At 40.3% G+C, this 20,783-nt stretch overlaps 1 protein-coding gene across 2 annotated transcripts in view; it reads right to left on the bottom strand.

The window, feature by feature from the left end:
- Positions 1-20,783, bottom strand: part of TTC39C (tetratricopeptide repeat domain 39C) — a 121,416-nt gene that overhangs the window by 33,693 nt on the left and 66,940 nt on the right. The gene's annotated exons all lie outside the window — the stretch shown is intronic.

The raw sequence follows: 20,783 nt of genomic DNA, 5'->3' as shown, positions 1-20,783 counted from the left end.
TCCAGATGGGGACCCAGGCTCAGAAAGCTTGGCCAGGTCAGTAAGTGGTGCTCTCTCTACTCCTTCAACAGGCTGATAAAATGAAAAAAAAAAAGAAAAAGAAAAAGAAGTTTGTATGGAAAACAGCAGCAAATTTAAAAGAAACACGCTTATGTTAAAGATGATGGCAAAGAGGGCGGCGCCTGTGGCTCAGTGAGTGGGGCACCAGCCCCAGATACTGAGGGTGGTGGGTTCGAACCCAGCCCTGGCCAAACAGCAACAACAACAACAAAAAAAAAAGCCGGGGGTTGCAGCGGGCGCCTGTAGTCCCAGCTGCTTGGGAGGCTGAGGCAAGAGAATCGCCTAAGTCCAAGAGCTGGAGGTTGCTGTGAGCTGTGATGCTACGGCACTCTAACAAGGGCGACAAAGTGAGACTCTTGACTCAAAAAAAAAAAAAAATGATGATGGCAAAGAATTCATAGCAATGGTGAAGGAGATGATGCAAAGAATTAACAGAGAAACAAACACCACAGAGATAAAGGCTAATAAAGGCTACACTACTCAAAAGAAGACGGCAATTCAGGATAAACAGATAAACCTAGAAAGTCAAGGGGAAGATCTAATATGCACAGGGACTGGTCTGAGAGAAACAAATAGGAGCATCATGAGGAAAGTGGCCTTGGGAGTCCCCTGGAACTGAACGACCCTCTCTGTACAGGATGATAAAGCAGGAAAGCTGCCATCCATGTTTTTCCAAGGAGGAATTAAAGACAAATTGTAAAAAGAAGAAATAATCCCAAGTAGTTAGTTTTGAAGATTAAAAAACCATAAACATGTTTATAACAGCTTTTTGAGATATAATCAACAAATAGGAAAAGTTATTCTTTTAAAGTTTGTAGTATATTCACAGAATCATCACATTTGAAAGTTCTAAGAAACCTGAGGAAGAAACCTGATGAAAGCAACCTCTCTGATGAAGACAGGCGCACGGCCTATAAACACATGAACAAATGCTTATCATCTTTAATCATCAGAGAAATGCAAATCAAAACCACTGAGATATCATCTAACTCCAGTAAGATAAGCCCACATCACAAAATCCCCAAACTGCAGATGTTGGTGTGGATGTGGAGAGAAGGGAACACTTCTACACTGCTGGTGGGAATGCATGCTAATAGGCCTTTTTGAAAGAAGTTTGGAGAATACGCAAGGAACTAAAAATAGACCTACTGTTTGATCTTGTAATTCCTCTACTAGGTATATACCCAGATGATCAAAAGTCATTTTACAGCAAAGACATGTGCACCAGAATGTTTATTGTAGCCCAATTCATGATAGCCAAGACATGGAAATAGCCCAAGTGCCCCTTGACCCATGAACGGATTAACAAATTGTGGTATACGTACACCATGGAATACTACGCAGCCATAAAAAGATGGGGACTTCACATCTTTTATGTTTACCTGGATGAAGCTGGAACATATTCTTCTTAGTAAAGTCCCTCAAGAATGGAAGAAAAAGTATCCAATGTACTCAACACTTCTATGAAACCAACATACAATCACCTACACATTCATACGAATGACAAAACATAACTATAGTCCAGAAAGAAAGAGGACAGAGGACAGAGGAGAAGGGAGGGGAGGGGGGAAGCCCAGAGGAGGGAGGGTATTTGGGGGGACCTCACCTAATGTGCGTAATTCAATTATGTTTGTTGTCTTACCACAACAAATAAGCAAGCGAGGTGAAAGGTACGTTAATCAGTTTGATGTAATAAGCAATCCACATTGCTTATCAATTAAGCACATTGTACCCCATAAATGCATTAATGTACACAGTCATGATTTAATAACACATACAAAAAGAAACCTTAGGAAATTATCTAACCTACCATTTCCCAACAGGTGTCCCACTGAACCCTTCTAGTCCCCCGGGCTACTGTACAAATAAGAATTTTCCTGGTCAAATAAACTGGGTAAGCATGGCAGCCCTGTACACTGTATCTTCCCCCCTGGGAGAATCATGGCACAAAACTAAAGTCTCTGAGAAGTCCCAGGATATCCCCCACATGGGACCTCTTTTCATGGAATATGTACTAACATTTCATCAAACCAGGGCTCCAGGGAAGTTGCTTCAGAAAACCCTGATTTATTCCAACTCCCTGAAATTCCTGGTAAATAAAAAGAGCCCCAGAGAAGGCCTGTGAGCTTGACTGAGGTCTCACAGCTCTTTCAAACTGGCTAATTTGAAAGTGAAAGTGTATTTTTTGCTATTTAAGGCCGAGCCAAAACCAGAAACCAGCTCTCTCGACTTGCAGTCCAGTGTTCTTTCTGTAACACAATGCTATGTTCCCAAACTCAAAGCTCCAAGGCACTCAGTCCACAAATCCCCAGGGCTAACGCATTCCCTGCAAGAAACTACAGAGAAAAGAGGACTACTCTACTCAACCAAAAAACACACACACAGATTACCGGAGCCTGTGTGGCTGAAAATTTAAGAAGCCTCAACTCATAAAGGTAACTTACAGAGGAATTCAATTTGATGCTATGAGAAAATATAAAATGTCATGCATGAGCTTTAAACAAGGAGTAGGAAATGCTATTCCCCAAAACTAGACTCTGTGTCACCCCTTAGTGGGAGTTCACCACATGCTAGCACTAGAAAAGAGAGAAACAAAAAATGAGAACCCGGATGCGTGGAGATGTGAAACCAACGTTTACAATAACAGAAAACAGGAAGACCTCTATGATCATCTTTCAATCTGACAGTAAGGAAAAGTCTACAAATGAGAACAACTCCACGGGGCAATGGAGAATAACCAATAATACACGTGCACCACGTACGCTAGTAAGTATGAGTGGAGCTAAACTCTGTGAGAAAGAAGACTGACCGATTGAAATAAGAAACAAAACCAAATGATCTGCTTCTCGGGTCACTCCTGGTCCACCTGCCTCTCCCCACCAAATGCTCCAGCCCCACTGAGCTCCCAACACCTCAGAGAATACAGTTTTTTCTCTGCTCTAGGCTTATATGTAGACCCATCTCCCATGTCCACACCTCTACCTGCAAACTCCTACGGACTCTTCAAGAACAAGCCAAACAGCCCCACTTGTGGGTCCTCTTTCCCAGCTGTGGGGGATGCACCTTGCTTTACAACCTGGTAGCCCGGTTTTATGATTCTCAAGGCCCAGACGCCTCTGTGTAAGCCTGGTATCTGCCTGCACAGGGTCCTGATCTCCGGAGAGTGTGGTGAATTCTGTTGCTTTCACCTTCAGAGCCGTGGCCACAGGGGTCATGCAGTGTCATCATCATTACAGCCAGTGGCGACCCACAGCATGCTGCATGTACCTTCCAGACTATGTCACTGAATCTGAACAGCAAATCTGTGTCACAGGTACCACTGGGGTCCCATCACACTGAGGAGGGAAGCAATGAATACAGAGATGACGGTTCTCATCTAAGGTCACCTGGCCAGAGAGGAGGGGCCAGGACTTACCCCAGAAACCAGCCTCCAGAGTTTATCCCCAAATCACAGCCTTCTGCCAGGCAGAGGACAAGAGCCATAGACTCAGACAGAGCAGACCCCACTGTACGATTAATTAAATGACATAAATAAAGTAATCATAATCAGATACTCAAGACACATGACAACAGACACTTAATAAAACCTTTTGGGTCCTCCACAGACACTCACAAGTAAAACAAATAAAGTAATTCAAACCAAATCAAGGAATACAACCAAATCTCTACTCCCAGAAAACTAATATTAAAAATTCAAATAAGACTAATATATAATGGTAAAGTACTAAGAAAAAAGTATAAAACAAGCTAAGGAAAAAAAGAGATAAAATGAAAACTAAAAAGTGAACTGATAAAAACAAACTCTCTCCAAAACCTAACATGATCCAAAGCCTAATCATAAAATTAAGAACACAAGTTAATAAAAATACACTTCTCCACATCTCAAACTAATATGTAGTTACATGCATTAAAAACTAATAATATAATATAAAATTAAAATAGATATAAGTATATATTAACATTACAGAATAAATACAGGAAGTCATTCAAGAACTGATTTCAAAAGGTACTTAGCAGCATGTTAATGGGAGAATTTTTCAAACATTTAATGGAGGCTTAATTACTTTAAGCGATTTGCTTCTCTAAAATGTAAAAAACATATTCTATTGATCAATTCATTAAAAATACATGCCTGTAATCCTAACACTCTGGGAGGCTGAGGCAGGTGGGTCGCTTGAGCTTAGGAATTAGAGACTAGCCTGAGCAAAAACAAGATCCTGTCTCTACTAAAAATAGAAAAATTAGCTGAGCATTGTGGCACACACCTATAGTCCCAGCTACTCAGGAGGCTGAGGCAAGAGGATTGCTGGAGCCAGGATTTTGAGATTACTGTGAGCTAGGATGCCATAGCACTCAACCCTAGATGGCAGAGTGAGACTCGGTCTCAAAAATAAATAAATAAATATTTTAAAAATGAAAAATAAAAATAAATCAGGTTTATTTCTGAGTCCAGTAAGAACAAGCCCTCTGAATATTTATATTTATGTTTGTATTCATAGTCAAATACGTATATATATTTGCTAACAAGTTATACATATGTTACATGTATTTTATATATATATTACATAAAATATTTATTTGTGCCTCCCAAAATTCACAGGTGAGCTCCTCACCCCCACCATGATGGTATTAGGAGATGATTAAATCATGTGGGCAGAGACCTCATGAAGAGGATCAATGCCTTTATAAAAGAGAACCCTCCTCCACCCCCCAACAGAGCTATCTAGTCTCATCCCCCCCGTGATAACACAGGGAGAAGCCATTGTCCGTACTTGGCTCACTTTCATAACCTCTGAGTCATGGTTGTAAGTGTGCCCGTGACCCAGATAGTGTTCAGTGCACCTGTTAGACAGATTTTCTCCCAGTCCCTCCTCTGCCCTCCCCTATGTTTCATTTCCATTGAGTTTTACTTCCCTCTATACAAGTGTGTTCATCAGTTAGTTCCAATTTAATAGTGAATATGTTGATGTTTGTTTTTCCATTCTTTAGATACTTTACTCAGGACAATGGTCTCCAGTTCTATCTAAATTATTGCAAAAGGCATTAAGTCATCCTTCTTCGTGGCTGAGTAATATTCCATGGTGTACATACATACACTACATTTTGTTAATCCACTCATGAATCGATGAACACTTGGGTTGATTACACTCTTCGCAACTGTGAATTGTGCTGCAATAAACATTCAGTTGAAGGTGTCTTTTTGATAATGACTTATTTTCCTTTGGGTTTATGCCCAGTAGTGGGATTGCTGGATCAAAGGGTAGGTCTACATTTAGTTCTCTGAGGCATCTCCATACTGTTTTCCACAAAGGTTGTACTAATTTGCAGTCCCACCAACAGTGTATGAGCGCTCCGTTCTCTCTGAATCCACCCCAGCATCTCTTATTTTTGGACTTTTTAACAAAAGCCATTCTAATAGGGGTAGTTTTAATTTGTCTTTTCCTGATGATTAGTGACACAGAGCATTTTCTCATGTGCTTATTGGCCACTTGTTTATGTTTTGAAAAGCTTCTGTCCTGACTTTTTCCTTCTTTTGAATGGGGTTGTTTGCCTTTTTCTTGCTCATTTGCTCAAGTTCTTTGTAGATTTCAGTTATTAGGCTTTTATCAGATGCACAGCTTGCGAATATTTTCTTCCATTCTGCAGGTTGTCTGTTTGCTCTGTTGATTATTTCCCTGGCTGTGCGCACACTTTTTATTTTAACCAAGTGCCATTTATTTATTTGTGTTTTTGCTGTTATGGCCATCAGGGCCTTCTGGATAAATCATTTGCTTAGGCTGATTTCTAGAAGAATTTTTCCAACATTTTCTTCTAGAATTCTGTGGTTCCATGATTTACAATGAGGTCTTTTACCCATCTTAAATTAATGTTTTCAAATGGTGGGAGATACTGGTCCTGTTTCATTATTCTGCATGTGGCTTGCCAATTTTTCCAGCACCATTTATGGAATAGGGATTCTTTTCCCCAGTTGTCTGCTTTGCCAAAGATCAGTTGGCTATATATGGATAGTCTTATATCTGAGTTTTCTGTTCTGTTCCATTGGTCAAATGTCTCCATTTTTGTGCCAATACCATGCTGTTTTAATTAAAACCTTAAAGGCTTGTAGTATAGTTTGAAATCTGGTAATGTGATACATCCAAGATTTGTTCCTTTTGCTTAATAAGATTGCTTTGACTTTTTTTGCTCCAAATGAAGCATAAAATTATTTTTTCTAAATCTGCAAAATATGACAGTATTTTGATGCAGATTACCTGGAATCTATAAATCACTTTGGGTAGTCTGGACGTTGTAACAATGCTGTTTCTACTGATCCATGAGAATGGTAAGTTTTTTCATTTGTTTCTGTCATCTGCAATTTCTTTCCTCAGTCAGTGTTTCCTAGTTCTCCTTGCAGAGATTGCTCATATTTAGGCCATAAAACATGGCTTAATAACATGAAAAAATGAAATAACAGCATGTATTTTCTCAGATCATAGTGGACTAAAACTAATAAGATGGATTTTAAAACATCAGTTTGCAATCTAAAAAAAATACAATAGCTTAGATATCCCAGTTTGGGGAGGAAAATAAGGTTCATTTCTGAAGACATGAAGTCTATCATTATAACAATAATGTATATATGTTTGAATGTTTACATTTCCCACAATTAAACGTAATATGAAAATGAAAGTAGGATAATATGGAAAAATGTAAAAACATCACCAACGATTATACACTTAGAATTTGGATAGATATATAAGCAGATCTCATTTTTTTTTTTTTTTTTTTTTGCAGTTTTTGGCCGGGGCTGGGTTTGAACCCACCACCTTTGGTATATGGGGCCGGCGCCCTACTCCTTTGAGCCACAGGCGCCGCCCCAGATCTCATTTTATTGCACTTCACAGATACTGTATTTTTTTACAAATTGGAAAGTTTGGGCAACCCTGCATTAGCAAGTCTACTGGTGCTATTTTCCTAACAGCACGTACTCACGGTACCCAATTTGTTCTTCTGTATTACATTTTAGTAATTCTTGAAGTATTTTAAACTTTTTCCTCTCTACTTTATCTGTTAACAGTGATCTGTGATCAGTGATCTCTGATGTTACTATTACATTAATAATTGTTTTGGGACACCACGAACCGTGCCCATAAAAAATAGCAAACTTAATAAATGTGTGTGTGTTCTGACCGATCCAACGACCTTACCCCACCTCTTCCCCTCTCTTCAGACCTCCCTATTCCCTGAGACAAAAAGATACTAAAATTAGGTCCATTAATAACCCTACAGTGGCTGCTAAGTGTTCAAGAGAAAGGAAGAATCACACATCTCTCACTTTAAATGAAAAGTTAGAAATAAGCTTCTTGAAGAAAGCAAGTTGAAAGCCAAGTTGGCTGAGGGCTAGGCCTTTTGTGCCAACCAGTCAGCAAAGCTGAGAATGCAAAGGAAAAGCTCTTGAAGGAAATAAAAAGTGCTGCTCCATTGAACACACAAACTGTAAGAAAGTAAATAGCCTTTTGCTGACACGAGTAAAGTTTGAGTGGTCTGGGTAGAAGACAAGACCAGCCATGACATTCTCAAGCCAAAGCCTAAACCAACAAAGTCCTAACTCTCTGTAATTGTGAGGAAGCTATGGAAGAAAAATTTGAAGCTAGCAGAGGTTGGTTCACAGGTTTTAAGGAAAGAAGCCATCTCCGTAACCTAAAAATGCAAAGTGAAGCTGCAAGTGCTGATATAGAAGTTGGAGCAAGTTATACAGAAGATCTAGATAAGATTATTGACGAGGGTGGAGATTTTCAGGGGAGACAAAAGTGTCTTCCATTGGAAGAAGATGCCACGTAGGACTCTGACAGCTAGATAGGAGAAGTCAAGGCCTGGCTTCAAAGCTTCAAAGGACAGGCTGACTTCCTTGTTAGGGGCTAAGGCAGCTGGTGACGCATTTACCACTCTCAAAACCCCAGGGCCCTTACTGAGTTCTATGAAAGAAATAACAGCACAACCTGGATGACAACACATGGTTCATGGTCTGGTTGACTACATATTTTACTTAAATAGTTCAAACTTGCTGTTGAGACTGAACGCTCAGATAAAAAGATCCTTTTCAAAGGTATTACTGCTTATTAACAACATCTTGTCCCCCAAGAGCTCTGATGGAGATACGTATATACAAGGACATTAATGTTGTTTTCACGCCTGTTAACACAACATCCATTCTGCAGCCCGTGAAGCAGGCAAAATTTCAACTTTCAAGTCTTATTATTTAGGAACTACATTTTGTAGGAATATAGCTGCTATAGATAGTGATTCCTCTGATGGATCTGGGCAAAGTAAATTGAAAACCTCATGTAAAGGATTCACCATTCTAGCTGCTGTGAAGAACAGTTTGAGATTCATGGGAGGAGGTAAAAACATCAACATTAACAGGACTATGGAAGGAGTTTATTCCAATCATAAGGGGTGACGTTCAGGGGTTCAAGAAGTTAGTGAAGGAAGTTAACTGCAGAGGTGGCAGAATAGCGGGACAACTAGAATTAGAAGTGGACCCCGAAGATGTGATTGAATTGTCGCCATCTTCTAAAACTTAGATGAGGAGTTGCTTCTTATGAATGAGCAAAGAAAGCCGTGTCTTGAGAGGGAATCTACTCCTGGTGAAGATGCTGTGAGCAGTGTTGAGATGGCAACGAAAGATTTAGAATATTATATAAACTTAGTTGACTATGCAGTGGTAGGGTTTGTAGGAATGGACTCTAATTTTGAAAGAAGTTCCACTGTGGATAAAATGCTGTCAAGCAACATCACATGCTACAGAGAAATCTTTTGTGAAAGGAAAAGTCAACTGATGCAACAAAATCATTGTCTTATTTTAAGAAACTGTCATACCCAGCCCAACTTACAGCAATTATCAACCTGATCGGTCATTAGCATCAACATCTAGGCAAGGCCCTCCTCCAGCAAAAAGATTATGACTTTTCTGGGGGCAAGACATTATTGCAAGAGGGACTTTACCTAACAAATGCAATCAGTGTAACCTGGCTTATTGTACCCTCAATGAATCCCCAACATTAAAAAAAAAAAAAAGATTATGACTTGCTGAAGGCTCTGATGACCATTAGCATTTGTAAACAATAATGTCTTTTTAAACTAAGTAAGGTAGGTACATTATATTCTTAGACATGTTGCTATTGCATACTTAAGAGACTACAGCATCGTGTAAGCATAATTTTTGTATGTACTTGGAAACCAGGAAATCCGTGCGACTTGCTTTGTCATGACAGTCTCCTTATTACAGTGATCTGGAACTGAGCCTGCAAGATCTCCAAGGTCTGCTTGCATTTTTTACTCAAAAGTCATCAAACTTTGTTGAATTCACAATTTATATCCAAAGAAAGAAAGGTTCTATAATATAGAAAATGCGCCCTCTCAGTAACACTTTTTAAAAACATCTTCATGGTGACAGCGCCTGTAGCTCAGTGGGTAGGGTGCCGGACATGTACACCGAGGACTCGAACCCAGACTAGGCGAGTGAAAAAAAGCAATGACAACTGCCACAAAAAAATAGCCAGGTGTTATGGCTGGTGCCTATAGTCCCAGCTACTTGGGAGGCTAAGGCCCGAGAGTTTGAGGTTGCTGTGAGCTGTGATGCCACAGCACTCTACCAAGGGCGACAGCTTGAGACTCTGTCTCAAAAAAAAGAAAAACTTTATGGAGATAATTCAAATATCATAAAATCTACCTAGCTAAAGTATACAATGTAATGGTCTTTGGTATATTCAGAGTTCTGCAACCATTACCACAATCTAAGTTTCAAATATTTTCATCACCCAGAAAGAAACCATGGAGCCATTTGCAATCCACTCTGCTCTTTCCTCACCTACTTCCATTCTATTCTCTGCCTCTACTTGTGCCTAACCTAGAGATCTTATATAAATGGAATCATACAATATATGGTCTCTGGGACAGACGTTTTTTAACATCCATGTTTTCAAGTTTCATGTATGCTATAGCGCGTGTCAGTATTTCATTTGTATTGCTGAATAACACTCCATTCCATGGATGTATCACATACTGTTTATGCGTCCATCAGCTGATGAACTTTCACTTTTTGGCTATTATGGATAAATTATTATAGGCTTATGTTTTCATTTCTCTTAGGCATAGGTATATTCCTAGGAGTAAAACTGCTAGGTCACATAGTAAATCTATGTTTAACTTTTTTGTTGTTTTTGAGACAGGGTCTCACTCTGTTGCACAGGCTGGAGTGCAGTGGCATTATCACAGCTCACCGCAACCTCAAACTCAGTGCTTAAGCTATCCTCCTGCCTCAGCCTCCCAAACAGCGGGGACTACATGTCACCACACCTAGGTCATTTTTAAAATTTTAAATGTTTGTTTTCTTTAGAAATAGGATCTTGCTATGTTGCCCAGGCTAGTCACGAATTCCTGGCCTCAAGCAATCCTCCCACGTTGGCCTCCCAGAGTGCTGGAATTTTAGGTGTGAGCCACTGCACCTGGTCTGTTTAACATTTTGGGGAACTGCCAAACTGTGTTACAAAGTGGCTGAGCCATGTTACATTGCCAGCAGCCATGAATGAAGGTTCTAGTTTCTCTGCAGCCTTGCCAACACTATTTACTAACTGGCCAGTCAGCAGTGTCGCCTGGGAGGTGTGAAGTAGCATCTCACTTGGTTTTGATTCACTCTGTTGCACAGGCTGGAGACTAACGATGTTGAGCATTTTTTCATGGCCTTAGTGGTCATTTTTTACCTATCTTCTTTGGAGAAATGTCACTTCAGATTCTTTGTCCATTTTTATTTTTATTATTTATTTATTTTTTTTATTAAATCATAGCTGTGTACATTAGTATGATCATGGGGCACCATACACTTGGTTCATAGACCATTTGACACATTTTCATCACACTAGTTAACATAGCCTTCCTGGCATTTTCTTAGTTATTTTGCACTTTGTCCATTTTTAAATTGGCTTATCATTTTATTATTGCATCATAACGGTTCTTTACATACTCTGAATACCATTACTAATCGGATATATGTATGTAAGTTGCAAATATTTTCTCCCATTCTAATTTTTTTTTTTTTTTGAGCCCAAGTCTCACTCTTTCTCCCTGGGTAGAGTACCTTGGCATCATAGCTCACAGCAACCTCTAATTCTTGGGCTTGAGCAATCCTCTTGCCTCACCCTACTGAGACGATGGGACTACAGGCATGCACCACTATACCCAGCTAGTTTTTCTATTTTTATTAGAGATAGGGTCTCACTTGCACTCAGGCTGGTCTCAAACTTGTGAGTTTAAGCAATCCACCCTCCTCGGCATCCCAAAGTGTTAGGATTACAGGCGTGAGCCACTGAGCCCAACTGTCTTCTCCCATTCTGTGGCCTTTTAACTTTCTTAATGGTATTGTTTGTAGCACAATAGTTCACTCCGATGTAGTTCAATGTATCCATTTTTTCCTTTTGTCACTGTGCTTTTGGTGTCTTGTCTAAGAAATCCTTGCTTAACCCAAAAGTTTTATAGTTTTAGATCTTGCGTTTATGTCTATGTTCCATTTTGAGTTAATTTCTGAATACAGTATGAGGTAAAGGTCCAACTTACCTTTTGCATGTAAATACTCAGTTGTCTTAGCACCATTTGTTGAAAATACTATTATTTGCCCATTGATTTGTCTAGGTATCCTTATCAAAAACAAATGGATTATAAGATTAAGATTTGTTTCTTGACTTTCATTGATTACACGTCTATTCTTACGCTTGTACTACCTTGTCTTAATTTCTTTGTAGTAAGTAAGTCTTGGGATTAGGACGCATGAGACTTCCAAATTGGTTCCTTTTTTTAAAGATTATTTTGGCTCCATTGTACCCCATGATTGTATTAATGTACACAGCTATGATTTAATTTAAAAAAGATTATTTTGGGTCTTCTGGGTCCCTGGAATTTAGGATCAGTTTGTTAATTTATGCAAAAAAACCCCCCAAAAAACTATTATTTTGATAGAAATTTCACTAAATCTGTAACTCAATTAGGGAGTATTACCACCTTCACAATATTGAGTCTTCATGGGATGTCTTTTCAGTACTATTTTAAGAATTGTTTTTTAAAGTGCTTTAATTGGCATCATTAAGGAAGTAAAAAAAAAAAGAAATAAAATCATGATGCTAATAGCATGCATTAAATAATGAATAATTATACTCTGACTCATTATCTCCATCATTTAACAAGACCTACAGAGTCATATCTTTGATTCTAATAATGCTACCACTTTAAGAGAAGCTATTATTTTGATAGAGATGTCACTAAATCTGTAACTCAATGTAGGGGAGTATCGCCACCTTAACAATACTGAGTCTATAACCCAAGGAAACAACTGAATAAAAAAATGAAAATTATGCCAAGATATTTGTTGTTAGTACTTGCTATCACAGGGAAATATTGGGAAACAACAACAGTCAAATATCCTACCAATTTCCCAATACAAGGAGAACATCAAATTATTGGCACAATGGAAATCTAAATGGTCTGCTTACATAACAGTATTTATAAAACTATTATTACACATAAACATCAGATTTGTAAACAAAATGCATAAAGTCTTATATATGTATATTAAAAATCACAAAATAATTTGAAGTAGAACAGCTATAATTTTATTACCACTGAGTTATTTTTATGAAGTTGCTTAACATCTTAAACTACAGAGAAAATCTCCTTGTCACTTGTCACATTGTGATAACCCATGTACTCACAGGCAATTCAGCACTAACGCCACTGAGTAGCAGAATCGGTTTAGCAACGTTGCCATCAAGGTCACCTGGCGATAGATGATGCATTTGACCCCTGCCCTTTACGACTATGGCTGATGTAGGCAAGGGAAAGCTCATCCTCTTAGGCACACTTAGTAGGCTTAGGGATGTAAATCAACATTAACCTTCTACTTGCTCTTCAACCCAACAGAGTTAAAAGAACAGCAAGAGTACTGGGGTTACTATCATCTTCTCATTTAACAGTCATTAAACCACACAATATGGATTTAAATCAAAGGGAGGACAAATACATCCTCCATCTCTCCTACCCCAGACTAATCAGTCTCTCATTTTGTGTCCTTCTAAGGATAAATGGCAACTCTCTTTTCTAGTGCCTGAAATAATTAAGAGAACCACCTAGGGCAGAGGAGAAGAAGACTACAAATAACCGAACTTCAGAGAATTAGTTCTCTTCCTGCCTTGACGTTTTCAGATCCTATAAATAACAACGTTACATCATGCTGACAGAGCCTGCTGTTCAAATACAGGAGGCAGGCTTGCCCTTCAACAGATGCAAAGAAAAGCTGCTACAAACAGCTCTGGTAATGTCCACACATCCCAGAGATGGGAGCAGGGCACAGGCCCTCTGGGTGAGGCGCATCTGCCCTGGCCCCTGCTCTCCACGACCCCTGCAGGTCTCCCTGCTCTCCACGACCCCTGCGGGTCTCCCTGCTCTCTTCTCCAACTGATAAATGAGTCACCGAAGGGGTCAACGTCCGCTCTGCTGGCCCTGACACAATTACGAACTGCACAAACAGGAGCAATGCCAACCTCCCACTTGCCCCAGGGGGCACTAATGAGAAACAGAAATAGGATTATAGCTCACCTGTAATCCTAGCACTCTGGGAGGCCGAGGTGGGTGCACTGCCTGAGCTTAGGAGTTAGAGACCAGCCTAAGCAAGAGTAAAACCCCGTCTCTACTAAAAATAGAAAAACTAGCTAGGCATTATGGTGGGTACCTATAGTCCCAGCTACTCGGCGGGCTGAGGCAGGAGGGTCTCTTCAGCCCAGGAGTTGAAGGTTGCTGTGAGCTGTGATGCCACAGCATTCTACTCGAGGCAACATAGTGAGACTGTATCTCAAAAAAAAAAAAAAAGAAGAAAGAAAAGAAAAAGAAAAAGATTTTTTTTTTTTTTTATTGAGACAAAGTCTCACTCTGTTGCTCAGGCTAGTATTCCATAGTGTCATAACTCACAGCAACCTCAAACTCCTGGGGTTAAGCGATCCTCATGCCTCAGCTTCCCGAGTAGCTGGGACTACAGGTGCCCGTCACAATACCTGGCTAGTTTTTCTATTTTTAGTAGAGACAGGGTCTTACTCTTGCTCAGGCTGGTCTTGAACTCCTGAGCTCAAGCAATCCGCCCTCCTCAGCCTCCCAGAGTGCTAGGATAGGATTTTATCTTAATAGAAGTGCAGAGAGAAAGCACTAAAGCCAGCTTTACAAAGGTACCTCTCACAGTTGCGGGCATCTGAAATAATAGGTGGACTAGAAGCCCAGAGATAGGACACGCCTAAGCCGGGCAGAAGCGTGAGAAAGCCTTTCTCACAGAAGTATGCTGGGAGTCAATGTGCGGGAAGAACCTCCATCCTCCTGAAAGGACCTGGGACTCCAGGGTGACAAGAATACGGTGAAGTAAAGGTCAAGCATCAAAGTGGTCCCTGTGCACACCGTTCATGGGCGGGAGAAACCACATGCTGGGACTGCTGTGCCTTTCTCACCAGGCAAGGAATACAAAACGGGGGGCGGACTGGGTAGGGAGGGCTGTGTCTTTCAAGAAAAAACAAACAAATCAGACAGCTACGAAGTAGAGAAAGGCTATATAATAAGGGTTCCAGAAGCAGGACCATATCTACACTGTCATTTCCCATGGTCAGAGACACTAGTCTCTGCCGAGATCCACTGTTTGATTCTTGACTCATTTTTTTAAATTAAATCATAGCTGTGTACATTAATGCAATCATGGGGTACAATGTGCTGGTTTTATATACAATTTGAAATATTTTCATCTAACTGGTTAACATAGCCTTCATGGCATTTTCTTAGTTATTGTGTTAAGACATTTATATTCTATACTTAGTAAATTTCACATGTACCCTCGTAAGATGCACCGTAGGTGTGGTCCCACCAATCACCCTCCCTCCACCCATCCTCTCTCCTCCTCTCCCTCTCCCCTTTTCCTTTCTTCTTGGGCTATAGTTGGGTTATAGCCTTCATGTGAAAGCTATAATTTAGCTTCATAGTAGGGCTGAGTACATTGGATACTTTTTCTTCCATTCCTGAGATACTTTGCTAAGAAGAATATGTTCCAGCTCCATCCATGTAAACATGAAAGAGGTAAAGTCTCCATCTTTCTTTAAGGCTGCATAATAGTCCATGGTACACATATACCACACCGAAGCCCCAGTGCCGATGGGGCTCACTTATAGTTGGGAGCTGCAGACAGGGCAAACACATCAACATGCTCTTTTCAGGTATGTCCGTGTGTGTCTAACATGCGTGTGCATATGATATGTGTGTACGTGACACATATTATACACATAAATGCAGAAGATAAAGGGGTGGCCTCTGGGCTGCATACAAACTCCTACTTGTCCTTAGGGAGTCTTAGTGCAATAGTTTGAGAGGCAGTTATAGTAAAGCCTCCCACCAGGCTTACTACAGGGCTCCACGCCTTCTCATTTCAGTACAATCAGCAAAACGCACAGAGCTTCATTGAACCTATTTACTTCTTACTTCATTTCAATGTATTTAATTCAGTTTTTTGTTTTTTTGAGACAGTTTTACTTTGTTGCCCTCTGTAGAGTGCTGTTATGTCACAGCTCACAGCAACCTCCAGCTCTTGGGCTTAAGCAATTCTCTTGCCTCAGCCTCCCAAGTAGCTGGGACTACAGGAGCCCACCACAACACCCGGCTATTTTTTTGTTGCAGTTTGGCTGAGGCTGGGTTCGAACCTGCCACCCTCGGTATATGGGGCCGGCACCCTACTCACTGAGCCACAGGTGCCGCCTTATTTCAGTTTTTATAACCACAGCCTTGACATAAAAGCCTGACTCTAAAGATATGAAACTGATTGTTTAGCCAGCACATCAGAATTGAAATATTCAGAACCCTCCTTAGGAGGCCGTCATCTTATTCCAATTATCAAGACCCTTTTGTATCTTCTTCTTAGGAACTTGCCTTGGAAACACCTTAGGTCCCCCACGAGACATGTAGACAGGCCCTGATAATCACAGCTTCCTTTTGTAAAAAGGAAAGGACAGCATCACATCGGGCAATAGATTTGATGCTAACAGACTCATCTATTAGTTCAACAAATACACACTGAGGGCGAGTCTTCGGCTAGGCTCAGATGTGTTTCCAAAAAACAGACTCAAGATTTTAAAGTGTCAGGATATTCACAATGTATGGCTCTCAAGCTTGGGAGAGTTTCAAAATAAGAGCTATCTACAAGTTTGCATAATAGCAAACTTCATTAGAATATGTTCACTAACTTTATAGAAAACTACTTTTGTTCATGCAAATATTCAAGCATTTAGAGATAGATTAATATTAAAAATTAGTTACATTACATATACATATAATGAATGCATATGAAACATACATGTACATAAAACCAAATACATACGGGTGTGTGTTACAAAGTAGACTGTTAAAGCTAAAGGGAGAAAAGTTGTACAAATTTGTTTTACTTAAAAAAGGGCAGAACAAAATAAAAATAGTTCACGAAAATATAGACTTGTCCCTAATACTATGTGCTTTAAAAAGAATGAAGAAAAATACGCATTAATCACTTGTACCTTAATGAATTTAATACTACCATGGGTTTAACTAGATGAAAATTAAGTGAACATTAATGAAAAATACAAAATTCAGAACTATAACTATCAATTCTCACTTGAAAATTGAGATTACTTTATAGCCCATGTATCGACTTCCCACAAGCTGGCTGCGTTATGAAAATGCAGGGAAAGGTAAATAGCTATATAGCTCCGATAGCCCCTATTGCTACGTCCACACCCATTTTGCCAATCACAGGCCTCGCTTTCCTGACAGCTCTCAACCGCAAAACAAGATCTTGCTTCCAAAAAGGAAAAATAAATGAAAAAGAAAATCTGATACCCAACTTTGCAGGCTTAAGCACTCAGCAGGCATAACAGTGACCATCACACCCTTATTTAGATACTGTATTAACCATCATTCCTCCTAGCACTGCGGTAAGTACACACACACACATACACACACGGAAGGAGTGAAGGAAGATGGGGTAGGTAGTTCAAAGTGTGAGGACTATAAACAGGAAGCAGGAGAAGCAGAGGCAGTGAAGATCTTTCTGGCAAAGACAATCCTGTGCTCATCAGCTGAGGTACAGACAGACCTCAAGCACCTCCAAGGCACGGTACTTCACTGCAACTTCAAGTGAGGCCACCACAGAAGCTAGCGAAGCTGTTACAACTAGGCATGGTGTAATGTGGTTGGATAGGCACAGATCTGCTCAAGAAATCATTCTCCCACACAACTTCTAAACAGACCCAACCAGTGCAGGGCAAAGTCTGTAAAAAGTTGCTAATTAAATTAAAAGAAAAAGTGGACACGGAATGAGATTTAAAAATAATGAGTGCAGGAAAATAAGATTGATGGGTACATAGTGGCCAGTCACTCTGTATGATATCCAGCGTACAGAGAAGTGACGATTTAAATACTTCCCAAGATCTGAGTCACTGGTGTCATAATGACACACCCCCTAACTTAGAGCCCTACGACCAGATTCTGTGTGTGTTGATGAGAGGTCAAGATCCCCTATCTCTAACCTAAAGGCTCACTGGAAAGAAAAAGAATTACTTGCAAATTCATTGATTGAGCCGTGTATGTTTTTATAAACCGATCCAGGGCCTTAGAGTCCCTCTGCAAATGAAGGAAACCACCCACTGAAACCTTCCTACACGTGTACGTGGGAAGATCAATGAAACACTGGTGTCTGGGCACCCTGAGGATAGTAACAATCCCATTTCAAGTTAGCCCTAAAATATTTTCAAAGTCTGGGCCTTTGGGAAGAGCCAAATAGAAATACTCATCACATTGCACTTGGCCCTAAAGCAGCAGCTCACTGAACAAGAGCAATGACACACCTCATGTCCTTTTTCTTTTTTCTTTTCTTTCTTTTTTTTTTTTTTTTGAGACAGTCTCACTGTGTTGCCCTTGGTAGAGTGCCGTGGGGTCACAGCTCACAGCAACCTCAAACTCTTGGGCTCGAACGATTCTCTTGCTTCAGTGTCCCAAGTAGCTGGGACTGCAGGCGCCTGCCACAACACCCAACTATTTTTTGTTATTGTTGCAGTTGTCATTGTTGTTTAGAAGGCCCGGGCCAGACTCAAACCCGCCAGCCTCAGTGTATGTGGCTGGCATTCTACTCACTAAGCTGTGTCCTTTTCCTTAAATCAAATACCAGTCAAGCCAGCAAGCCATCTCGCTGTGAAGGAGTTCTAACATCTTCCCCCAGCTAATCACAATGATCTACCCCCAAAGAGACTGAACATCTGCTCAGAGCTACCACATAGAGTACGTACCTCCTAAGACCACATTCACAGGGATCCTTTGAATGGTGGCTGCCTCATTTCTAGAACCATCCCAATAACAATGAACGGCCACATACTTCCAGCACTCACTCAGTCCCTTACATGAATTAACTGTGGCACAAACTAAAACCAGGCCAAATTAAGGTTTCTGGGGGAGGTGGGCAGGGGAGTTATTAGTTTAACCAATTTTTGTTTTAAAATGAGCAATTAACTCAAATGGCAAGCATGAAAAAATATAAATACCAACTTTTACATTTCTGTTTAACAACGTCAAAACCCAATTTAGAGCCTTCATTCATCAATAAAGGGAAAGAATTCTAATAAACGAATGCCTAATGTCAAGGCGCACCACTTCCCTGTTGCTTACTGTTTTAAATTTCAGTCTTTTACTCTCACAAATCTTTGTCAAACACTGAACCTAGTATCGTCATGTTCAATGCTATTCAAAATGTAAACTGTCTGCCCTTTAAGAAATTTAAATCTGAGAAAACACTCACCCTGTACACACCTTTCATTTCAGAGATGGTCTCTGAAGTCAGAAGGCTTAGTTAACTTCAAATTGTCTTTTCCTTTTTGTGAGACAGTGTCACTGTTATCACTTGTCACCCTGGGTAGAATGCATGGCATCACAGCTCACAGCAACCTCAAATTCTCAAGTGGTCCTCTTGCCTCAGCCTCCCAAGTAGCTAGGACTACAGGTGCCCCCCACCACACCCAGCTAGTTTTTCTACTTTTAGTAAACACAGGGTCTGGCTCTTCCTCAGGCTGGTCTTGAACTCCTGGGCTCAAGCAATCTACTCATCTCAGCCTTCCTGAGTGCTATGATTACAGACATGAGCCGCCATGCCTGGCCTAAATTTTTTTTTTTACAGTGTTATTTTCTCCTGCACAAACCCAAGGAAGTTCAGAAACTTCAGTAGCCTGAACATCTTTCCCTATAAGCAGGCCTAATCCTGAGCAAGAACGGTAACCAACAGACCTGGCTACACAAAAAAGTTACAACTACATTTTTTTTTTTTTTTGCAGTTTGGCCGGGCCGGGTTTGAACCTGCCACCCTCGGTATATGGGGCTGGCGCCCTATTCGCTGAGCCACAGGCGCCTCCCAGAACTACATTTTTAAAAGCAAGAGACAAAAGGAAGTACAACCAAAGGCTATGAGCCTAAATGCAAAGAAAAACAGTTTCAAGATGATGAGAAGAAAAATAACTCAGACATGGGTTTAGATACTGGTTTAAATAATTTGGATCCTGGTGAGCTTTCTGCATGACATTTCAATTATAAGGTGTTGGTATCATCTCTAAAATACATCTTCTATACATAAAGGGCTTAGAGCGAACTAGAGAATTGCTCTGAGGAGTTCTCAGATTTAAGGACTCACTTTGTGAAGAAAAAAAAATGACTGAGGAAGTAATACACACTCCATTCTCCCACCCCCACCCCTCCCCAAATGAACAAATCATCCATGTGCCCGTAAAGGCCCTTCTAGGCAAAAAGTTCACAAGGACTCAGAGGACCCTGAGGGCTGACTAGTAGGGTGCCTGGTTAACTGGACAACAGATGTTGTTAGAACCTCAAACTCATCACTGGCAACCAATGGTCAAGAACAGGGATGGTGCACCTGGTGTAACAGCAACCTTCTTTCATATTCACGATTGATTTCTTATATTATTATTTTTCTACAAACCCTCTTAACCTCAAGCAAGTAGATTAAAAAAAAAAAACATTCAAAGGAGAAGACGAATCCTTTAAAGGCCAGAGCGAAGCTTCTGGTTTTAGAGTGGACAAGATGGCAAACCCAGGAAGTTACTTGAAGCCCTTTGGATCCCTGTTTTTCTTTTCTTTTTCTGTAACACGCAGAAGAGAATTTCATATTTAGGCCACAGGGTTGTTCTGAGAATTGAATGGGATAGCATGTGTAAAGCTCTACACAGTTCCAAACCAAATTAAGCATGTGAAAATGTGACAAAAGCCACAATCGTTTCAAAGCTGATGCTGCCCTGACATTTAAGGCAGTAACTTTTATATAAGTCAACTGTTAGCCAAGATCAAAATTTAGAAATAGATTATTAGTAACTCAGAAAAGGGAAAAAATTATATTTTGTGTTTCTCAACTAAGAGGGCTTAATAATGCTCACAGACTTTCATTGTGAAGCACACCAATCTCATCTCATTACCGATGAAGAATCTTTTACCCCTACCTTGCCCATGTCTCCGGAACAGAAGGTAACGACTCACACTCTGGGTTTCTGGAACATTCTTTCTTGGCAATGATATAACGAAATGCAAAAGAACAAAATGTTCCTGGGCACTGTGACATTCTGGCATGTTTTGAGATGAGTCTTCAAGTGAGA

This window comes from Nycticebus coucang, chromosome 19 (assembly GCF_027406575.1).
Source record: "Nycticebus coucang isolate mNycCou1 chromosome 19, mNycCou1.pri, whole genome shotgun sequence".
NCBI lineage: Eukaryota > Metazoa > Chordata > Mammalia > Primates > Lorisidae > Nycticebus > Nycticebus coucang.
Note: the sequence above shows the minus strand (reverse complement) of the source record. Positions and strands in the feature narration are given on the sequence as shown.